A 10592-nucleotide genomic window follows, 5' to 3' on the forward strand; every position below is an offset into this window, starting at 1 on the left:
ACTAAACTATTCAGTCATACATGACCATAAAAATATATTAATAATTGCTGCAGGGGGACAACCAGTTTCGTTACAACGTCAGTCCATGCAGAGGAAATTACTTTGGCCATATAGGGTTACTCGATGTTAAATTTCATAAGTGTAGAGCCTGTATGAATATATATATATATATGTATATATATATATATATAGTTATAGATATATATATATATATATATATATATATAGATAGATAGATAGATATAAATATATATAGATATTGATATATATATATATATATATAGAAATATGTATATATATATATATATATGATCAGGTATTTAATTTTTTTCAGGTAGCATGGAGGCAGTTTGAGCTTTGTTGTATAATAAATGATAATTTGGTTGTATATATTGTTTTTATTATCTTTGCCTATCATTGCCATGATGAGAACATAATTCTGAAGTTGAGCATAAAACACTGTTTTCAATAGCCTATGGAGAGATTCATGAGAATCACGATGACTACCAGTACTGTCCTTGTGGTCCTTAATGTGTTATACATGGCGTTCTGCACAGTAATGCTGGACGTAAGGAGGTAATGCATGAAACCTATAGTCCTTCTATTTTATGAAGGCGAAATTCTGTGGCTGCGATAATCACGTCAAGAATGCGTATGTGCCAACACTTTTATTCTAAATAACTAATATCGTAACCTTTGCCATAAATTTCCAGTTATTCTCTTCCCGATGGCAGTTTTTTCCACTTTCATGTAGTAGGACTGCAGGTGATAAGGGAGAAATTCCTATGGCACTAAAAGTTTGTAAGAAGGAATGAGGTTAAAAATATGAGAAAGAATAGATAAACAGTACTACAAAAGGAAAGAAGGGAACGGGTAGCGAGAGAAGGAGAAAGCAGGGGGGAGGATGTGTGAGGTTGCCAGCCTACTTGAGAGAGACTGCAATATATGTGTAAATTTAGACCAAATTTATTCAAAACGTCAAATAGCGGCGCCAATTAAGGTGTAACACCCATTATTAGACAAATGCATATTGAAAGAAAACAGGTAATTAAATAGATTAATGAAAGGAATATTTGTTGACAAATAAGGTTATTTAAAGAGAAAGTTAAACTGCCTTATGCCTAAAAAAAATGTAGGGCGTAGGAGAAAGTGATAAAAAGGGGGACTTCAAGCACGAGAGATAATAGGAATACGGAAATAGCTGAAGAAAAAAGTTATGAAAAAATTGGTTCGGGTCCGAAAGACCGTCCAATATCTTTATTTATTGCCTAATATCCAAAGGATAATAATAATGAGTAGGATACCCAAATACGGTGGTGAATAATAGACAGTGTTTTTATTTAGTAGATAAAATGCAATATATGCAGCAGATATAATAATTCATTTTTTGTAATTTCTTTTCATCTAATCACACTCACCTGTCTTACCCTCCAGCAGACTCTCGTCTCCGCTACCCAACCATTCGTCTCCCCCTCCCACCAGCCAGACTGTACTGCTTCTTCACCCTCCCACACTACCCCCTATATAACTCCGCCCACATTTCTCCCCTCCTCGCCCTCCCACATCCCCCCTCCCTCCACCTGCAACTGTTACCAGAACCACTGAGACCCAAACCAAGTCGCTGGTGGATGGGGTGTAGCCGTTTCATCTGTCCGGAGCTGTATGCTGGAGGACTACTGGGCCTTGAGAGCAGGCTGTGAAGCCTATGCTCAGAGTCGGACACAATATATACATATATGTCATCAGCATCATCAGCCGTTTGAGTATCCACCGCAGGACCTGCCTATCCCGACCGAAGTCGGGACGATACAGCCAATGTATCTCTCCCAAGTGGCTTAGGCTGTCTGGTAGAGATTGTATGTAGGGTGAGAAGTGCTTGTAAGTGTAATTGTAGTGTTGGAGTGGCTTTGGATGTGTGTGTAGTCTGTGAACCCAGTGAAATCGGCCTGCGCGAGCCGACTCGGTGCAAGCATACTTTACAGTAAGCGACACTGGTTCAACCACAGCACCCCTTGTGTCCGCCAATGCAGTACGTGGCTGGGTGAACACTCCCAAAGTATATTACCCTGGCGGGGGGCGAACCCTGGTCCACCCTTGTACGAAACACACACTCTGCCACTGTACCACAGAGGCTTCATATATATATATATATATATATATATATATATATATAATATGGTAGGTGGAGGTGCTCAACATCACCACTATACCACAGAGCTTCCATATCTATCTATTTATCTATCTATCTATATACATATATATCTATCTATCTATCTATCTATATATTATGCGTATATGGGGGCGCTAACCATCCACTCACTCGATGTAATGCTGCTTTCGGGTGTCTGCTCTTTCCTCTCCATTCTTCTTTCCTTCCATTCTCTTCTCTCTTTCTCTCCTTCATCCTTTCCTAGTCCTTCTGCCAACGGGTGACTTTACACTCCCTCTTCTATCTTTCCTTCATTCTTTCCACTTCCTTCAGCCTTTGGGTGACTCTACAATGAGTGACAAGCCAAATGGTTTCCTGTGCACCAGGAAACCATTTACTTAGCTGGATGGTAACCATATAACCAAATTTTGGCGCCTGGTGGTTTAGTGGGTAATTATTGCGCTCCAATCGGATTGAGCTGATGAAGGTTTATATCCAAGGGATGGTTAGGGTTGAATGCTCATGTAATGCCACACAGGGATGAGTGAGGCTGGTCACTCTCATCTTAAATGTCGGGACCAGCTGCCTAGCCCTGGGCTCCTACACTCCTCATGGGGCAATGTAGGATTGGGTGATGGATGGATGAATATATATATATATATATATATATATATATATATATATATATATATATATATATATATATATATATACGGGGATTAGGGGACACAGACCCCTGTGGATGTGGAATTTCCGCGAATGTTTGGTGCACCCTCCAGTAAATGACTCTACAGCCGCAAATTGCTTCCTGTGAGCAAATGTGCACATATTGTACCTAATAAACCATATCTGGGACCTGAAAGCATCATAAAATATCACAAATAGCTGATTACGTGTGGGCAAGTCATCAACTAGATATATGCCCCAGATACTTTTTTTTTTTCTTTTTTAATAACAGAACGGCTGAAGGAAAAACAAATGAATAAAAAAAAATAATCCATACACCAGAATCCTGGTGTCCTCTTTTCATAAAATACCTGAAACAGTTAGACTTGAACAGCTGCAGGTTGAAATTTGGAGTGAAACAACTCTGGTGAAGCGAGTTCCAGATAGATGCAGTTCGGCGAATGAAAGAATTCTGATAGGCAGAAGTTCTGCAATATGGCTGAGTGACATTCCAGTCATGAGCTCTACCAGATGCCCGTGTAGCACAAGGGAAGGCATGGAGAGGTGGCACCATGGACGCAACTTGGTCTGAGCATTTGCCAAAATAATATCAGTAAAATAATGAAAAGGAGGCAACATTCCCTCTTACTTGCAGGGGAGGTAGTTTATTTGTAATGGCAGGGTTGTTAATAATTCCAACAGCTTTGTTCTGAATTTTGCCTAGTTGTTTTAGTGCAACCTCTCCACATTCATTCCACAAGGGTGAGCAATATTCAAGCTGAGAGCGCACATGACTCTTATAAATTATAACTAACTGCTCATCAGCGAAGAAGTTACGAACTCTGTACAATAATCCAAGTTTCTTTGAGGCGGTTTTAGCAAATTATCTGACATGAGAGGTCCAGCTGAGGGCATTGTTAAGTGAGACGCCAAGAATTTCAATACTTTTGGAGATGGGAATATTAGTAGCACTGAAGGTAATGTACGAATCTGGCAATATCTGTCTATTAGTAAATTGTATATATTTAGTTTTACTAGCATTAAAAGAGCCAAAGTTGTTTTGTCCCCATTCACTGATCGTAGATAGGTCTTGATTTATGGAGATGGCTGTACTGAGTTGAGAGGTAGAGATACTAGACTTTGTAAATGGGTGTCTGAGTGTGAATGAACTATGTAATGTTGAGTCATCTGCTTATGAGTCGATGGAATTGTGGGTGACAGATAAGAGATCATTAATATGAACCAGGACTAGGGTTGACGCCAGAACTGACCCCTGCGGCACGCCGACGTAAATTGAGTGAAAACTGGAATATACATCATCTACTTTTACTCTTATTTTCCTGTCACTAAGATATGAAGAAATCAAAGGAACAAAAGACGTTCATGGCAAAGGAGTTTGGACAGCAGGGAACGGTGCCATATTTAATCTCTTGCAATCATACCCACTAAATTCAGTTTTGGCACCACAGAGGGGCAGTCTGCAAATCTGCGAAACCCGCGAGAGTTGATTCCGTGAATGTGGAGGCCTGGTGTATAAACAGATAGATAGATTTACATATAGATACACATATATACGTGTATATATATATATATATATATATATATATATATATATATATATATATATATATATATACATACATATATATATTTCTCCTCTTACTGACTCCCTTCAACCTCTGTCTCTTCGCCGCACAGTTGCATCTTTATCTCTTTTCTATCGCTACTTTAATGGTTACTGCTCCTCTGAACTGTCTGCATGCACTCCACCTCTATGACGGGCGCGTAGCACCCGTCTAGCAGCAAACTCTCATCCCTTTTCTGTCCAACTCTCTAATGCAAGAGGTAACCGTTACTCCCAGTCCTTCATTTATGCAACGGGTCAGCTCTGGAACTGTCTCCCTCTGTCTGTATTTCCTGCTAGCTACGATCTCCAGTCTTTCAAACGCAGTGTGTCCAGGCATCTCGAAAGGAATGGATCTTGAATTTGGCTCTCTCTTGTATTTTGTTTTTCTCTTGGAGGGAACTGTTATTGCTGGCTCATGGCCTTTGGTTCCTTCTTCCTCACATAAAATATATATATATATATATATATATATATATATATATATATATATATATATATATATATATATATATACTTTCAAGGCAATGTAACTTGCAATACTTTGGTGATAGAAACTCCGTGTACAAACAGCTAGATAAGGAGTTTATTACAAGCTCACAGTAAAACAGTCTGCCCTTCTCGGCTGTCTGCTAAGAACTGATGCAATAACGCCGTCTTAAGGCGTGGGAAAGGGTGCTGACCTAGCAAGACTAGTGGGGGCATGTATGCATTGGGGGGGTACATATATACATCGGGGGTAGACATATTGTGGAGGGGGTACACTACTACCCCATGTAGCTGAGACGGTGTCTCCTGACACCGGGGGTTAAATGGTGTATGATTATAGTAGTAAGGCAGGACTGGGAGGTTTGTACAAGGGATAAGTATGATACAGGGGCAGTAGGGGAGACATGGCCATGTTGAGGGGAGGGAAGTAGAACGATATATACAGATGAGATATACAAGGATTAATAGGTACAAATTCAGTAAGGGTCGAAGGTATATATAAACATAATGGGAATTACACAATAATAGTTTGATACATGATAAACAAGGAGTAGATATGAGAGTTCTGTTGTTGTTCTTCCTTCATTTTTTTTTTTTTGTATTTTCTGTAGGATACACTGTCACTCAGTAATGCATGAAAGAAATACCATCATTTTCTAGTAGGCAGAGTGCTGTTCACAGGTTGGTTAAATGTTAGATGGCAATGGTAGTCACGGAATGCGAGGGCACTAAGTACGGGGAGTTTCTACGTCGTGTGTAGGGCATACTATGCCGGTAGCGACTCTGATTTCCTGGAGTCGACGTTCCATTTTTCTGACACAACAATGGACTGCACAGACGATGAGTAGAAAACCTATGAAAGTGATAACCACAGGGGGAAACACAACTGTTGGATGAACCCATGAACGGCTGAAGGCCAGAGAAAATTGATCCATAATGAAATCACTGTCATTGAGGAAGGTGAGCATGCGCAAGTGAGGGGAGGTGATGGCAATGTTGGCAGATGGTAGGGTTGAAGGCATGTTGATTGGTTGAAAGAGGTCATAGGAGTGATTACGAACAGCTTGGTGATAGCGAGTGGCGTAAGTGATGACGGACTCTGATTTGACGGTACAATAGTCAGGTGCTTTGTAGAGACCACCAGCGGGGACGGAGCGAACGGAAGAACCAGGACACATGATTGTGACAGAGATGGGAACAGCAAAGAAGAAATACTGGACATGGTTGAGGTGAGCATGGTGGACCGGGAGGTCAGGAGCTGGGACAAAAGAACAGGCCGAGTAGATGGAATGGTTGCGAACTAAAGCAGACTCACAGGGTGTAGCACTGCTAGGGAAGATAGTGAAAAGGTGGGCAGCACAGAGACGAGAGGCTGGAGTAAGGGAGGAACATTGCTGGAGGTCTGTGGAAGAAAGGAAGGCAACGGAAAGATGATCATGGGAGAGAAGGAAATATTCTGAAGGAACAGATACCTGTAACAAGGAGTTGTTGAGGCGGAAAGGGAAGGGAATGATGTGGAAAAGGTTAAAGGTTATGGCAGAACGGAGAGGAATATGGACGACGACGTATGTAGTGAGAAGAGTGGCTTCGAGAACAGGATAATAATATTCAAGGGAGGAGTAAGGGAGGACTGGGGAGAGACCGAAGGTGGAGTGAGCCCATTCCAGGACAGAAAGGAGAGCTGAGACAGGTACTAAGTCGGCAGTGACACGTCCATTGATAGCATCGACTAGGATACGAACCAAGGTAGAGACTTGAGACAGGAGAGAGTCAATGGCTAGTTGGAGGATATCCATGTTGAGTCTGAGGTAGAAGAAGAAAATGTGTCAATGAGCACAGTGAATCTGGTACTTATGTATTGCAATTGCCAGGAGAGTGGGAGGAAAAGGTTATAGAGATACTCATTCAGGTTGTGTGTCCCCATGAGGGCCGTGAGATGGTTCCTGATTCCGTGGAGCTGGTGCGTGTAGGCAGGTAGGGCAATGGCTACGTCGGCCAGGGGCGCAAGATCGTAGCGCAAGGAGACCTGGCCTCCTGAGCCGACCAAGGCCCCGGGACGTACTCCACCATCGTCCTGACCTGACCCAGACCCCAGGAGGGTCAGCACGGCCAGCAGGGAGATCGCTAACATCGTACCTAGAAAATCAGGGTAGAGTTAATGGGGGAGGTCGTGAAGAGGTTGATGGGCAGAGCGCAGTTTGGACCGATATTAATTGGTTGATGAATGAGCAGGTGGAGATGGAGATGAAGGAGACTGAGGGAGAGGTGGAGACAAGATAGACTGAGGGATGGGAGGAGGGGAAGAGGGGGCAGGAGGTTGTGTAAGTGACTCTTCCAACACGAGGCCACGGGGTGCTCGCTTTAAGTCATCGACGTGGACCCATCTGGTGTCCCTAGTGGACAGGTCCTGGAGGTGAAATTTGTTGCCTTGTTGAGTGAGGACGCGGTGGGGCCCTGTAAATTTGTCATCCAACTTGGAGGAACGCGTATGGGAATGAGCAAAGACAAGATCGCCTACATTGATGGTGATAGGAGAGGCGGACTTATGTTGGCGCTGCAGCATGCCCTCCTGAGAGGAAGCCAAAGTGGATTGGACATACTGGTGGATTGTCTGGAAGTTGGCCAATTTTAGTATAACATAATCATCCATGTTGTAGATGGGTTCTGGCTTTGAGGATAAGAGATAGTATGGGAGGTCCTTGTCAAAACCAAAGAGGACGAAGAAGGGAGATTCAGCAATGGATGCATTGATGGAGCTGTTGATGGAGGATGCCACTTGGGGAATCCAGTCATCCCAAGACGAACTATGGGAGCCTAGATGTCTGAGGCACTCTAAGATTTTTCGGTTGTGGCGTTCTACAAGGCCATTGGAAGCAGGATGGTTAGGCACGACATTGCACTTACTGATATGAAAGTGGCGACAGATCTCATCTAGAAGGCTATTGTTGAATTCTGTACCGTTGTCAGTAAGAATGGTATGAGGGGTACTGAATGGACAAATTACGTGATCTACAAAGGCACGGGCAACGCTCTTCGCAGTCTTGTCGGAGAGGGGTACGAGGACACAGTAGCGGGAGAAGTGGTCGACCGCTATGAACAAGTATTCAGCGCCAGATTCTGTGAGAGGTAGTTTTAAGAGACCGATTGAGACAGTTTCCCATGGTCGTGATGGGACTGGGTATTGTAAGAGAGGTGCTGGTAAGCCGGTTGATCCTTTATGGCGGTGGCAGGAGAGGCAAGAGTCACAGTGGGCATTGATATCACGGCGCATGGTTGGCCAATAGTATTTGAGACGTGCTTGGCGCAAGCATCGGTCTTTACCTGGATGGGAAGCCTGAGGAGTATTATGAACAATATGAAGAACCTTTGGTATCAGGGCAGTGGGCACAACAAGTTGGCGTACTTCGCGATTGGGCATATCTTTGACTGTTAGCATGGTTTTCCTGTACAAGAGATCATCATCTAGCATGAACTCATCTAGTGATACTGCCAGAGTAGGTAAGGTCGAGGCATCGCCAGATTCTAGGAAATAAATGACTTTGGACCACATGGGGTCTTGGCGCTGAAAGTTTCGAACAACTTCTGACGTTAGTGTAGTGTTTTCAGTTACTTCAGGCTGCAGTGATGTTATAGCTGCTGCTATGTGACGTGAGAGTGCGTCTGCAACTACATTCAACTTGCCTGGTACATATTGAAAAGTGGGATTAAAGTCCTGGATGATGACAGACCATCTAGCTAACCTACCTGTTAGGTTGCGATTCTTGAACAAATCACATAGTGGAAGGTGGTCTGTTTGGATATGCACTGGATAACCATAGACTATATCTCTGAAATGTTTCAAGGACCAGATTACCGCTAGCGCTTCGAGATCTGTGACACTGTAGTTACGTTCAGCGGTTGGAAGGGTGTGACTAGCGTACACTATTACATGCTTCCTTGATGCTTCATCGAGTTGCATCAAAACGGCACCAAGTCCAGCGCCTGAGGCGTCTGTGCAGAGAAGGAAGGGTGTGGTATAATCAGGGAACGCTAGAACGGGGGCATTTACAAGAGCTGTCTTTAGCTGTTGGAAAGCCTGTGACTGGTCGTTAGTCCAAACAAAGGGCACATTCTGCTTGAGTAAGTGGGTCAGAGGAGCGGCGATCTTTGCCTAATTCCGGATGAAGCGACGATAATAGCCACTGAGGCCCAGGAAACTTCGTACAGCGTCGGTAGTGGTAGGTTCTGGGAAGTTAATGATCGCCTTAGTTTTATCCTCATTAGTATGAATGCCTTGTGCATCTACGACATGGCCTAGGAATTTGATTTTCTTTCGCAGGAAGTCACATTTACTGAGACTGATTTTCAGGCCTGCGAGCTGGAGGCGTTCAAAGACTTGCTGGAGTTTGGTAAAATGATCAGGGATGGATTTACTCACAACAATGATATCATCTAGGTAAGCAAAAAGAGAGTGTCCCATCATACCACTGAAGACTGAATGGATAAGTCGCATGAACATGGAAGGAGCATTTCTCAGACCAAAAGGGAGTCTCTTAAACTGAAAATGTCCGGAAGGGGTGCTAAAGGCTGTAACTGGGCGAGAGGACTCTTCCATTTCGACCTGCCAGTACCCGCTGAGGAGGTCTAAAGATGAAAAGACTACGTTATTGTCACCAAGGGATTCTAGCAAATCAGTGAGGACAGGTAACGGGAAACGGTCTGGAACGGTGACAGAATTGATCTTACGATAGTCGACTACTGGTCTGAAGTTGCCGTCCTTCTTTGGTACTAAGAAAAGTGGGCTATTCCATGGACTGATGGAGGGTTCAATAATGTCCTGGTCTAACATGTTCTGTACCATTTGATCTGTTTGCTTTCTCTGGCTGTGAGGCAATCGATACGCTGGTATGTAAATCGGCTGAGTTCCTGGGAGTAGTTCAATCGTATGTTTGACAAGGTCTGTTCTACCCATCGGTTCACCGGGTAAGGCAACCACGTTTCTGTACTAGGTCAGAAGGTCGAGGAGTTGAGGCGTATGTTCTGGGAAATCTGTGCAAGTGAGATGTGAGAGCATATCGGGTGAATGCGTCGGCGCAGATCCCGTAGAGTTAATAGTACATGCACCGATTGGCGTATCATCAGTCTGAATAGTAGGAATTGAGGAATCCTGGCACACCTGTACGGCCGCTGGGTATACTAGGAAGTCTCCAATCTTTACACCACTTTTGAGTTTTAGTGGAGCATTTGTGACATTGAGCAAGTACAGGTAGCATAAACTGTCCTCTAAGACTGTACACCACGCTGACTCATAAGTCAAGCCATTCACACAACACGTCTCAGGTAGGGTTAGTACATCCACTCCTTCTTTCGCACCGGCAACACAAACAGAGACTTTGGTGAACTCATGCGGTAACAAAATTGTGCACGTATTCGTTACTGCACGTTTCGTCTCTGCGTGTTGGAGAAGATCATGCAGACTGTGTGAGGTAGGTAACTGAGACATGTCTGAGTCAGCGATAGTGTTGTCGGGAGAGGATGTAAGAGCCATGTTCGAGGGCTGAGATGATGTATCAGGAGACATTGAGGAATTTATGTCCTTGCTCGCAGTCAGTAAAGGAATGAGCTCTGTATTCTCAGATGATGATAGTGGTGGTTTGGGCTGGGCTGGACTCTTTGGTAGTGATA

Source organism: Coenobita brevimanus, chromosome 102, assembly GCF_032717465.1.
Source record: "Coenobita brevimanus isolate Jiangsu-jjx chromosome 102, ASM3271746v2, whole genome shotgun sequence".
Lineage (NCBI taxonomy): Eukaryota > Metazoa > Arthropoda > Malacostraca > Decapoda > Coenobitidae > Coenobita > Coenobita brevimanus.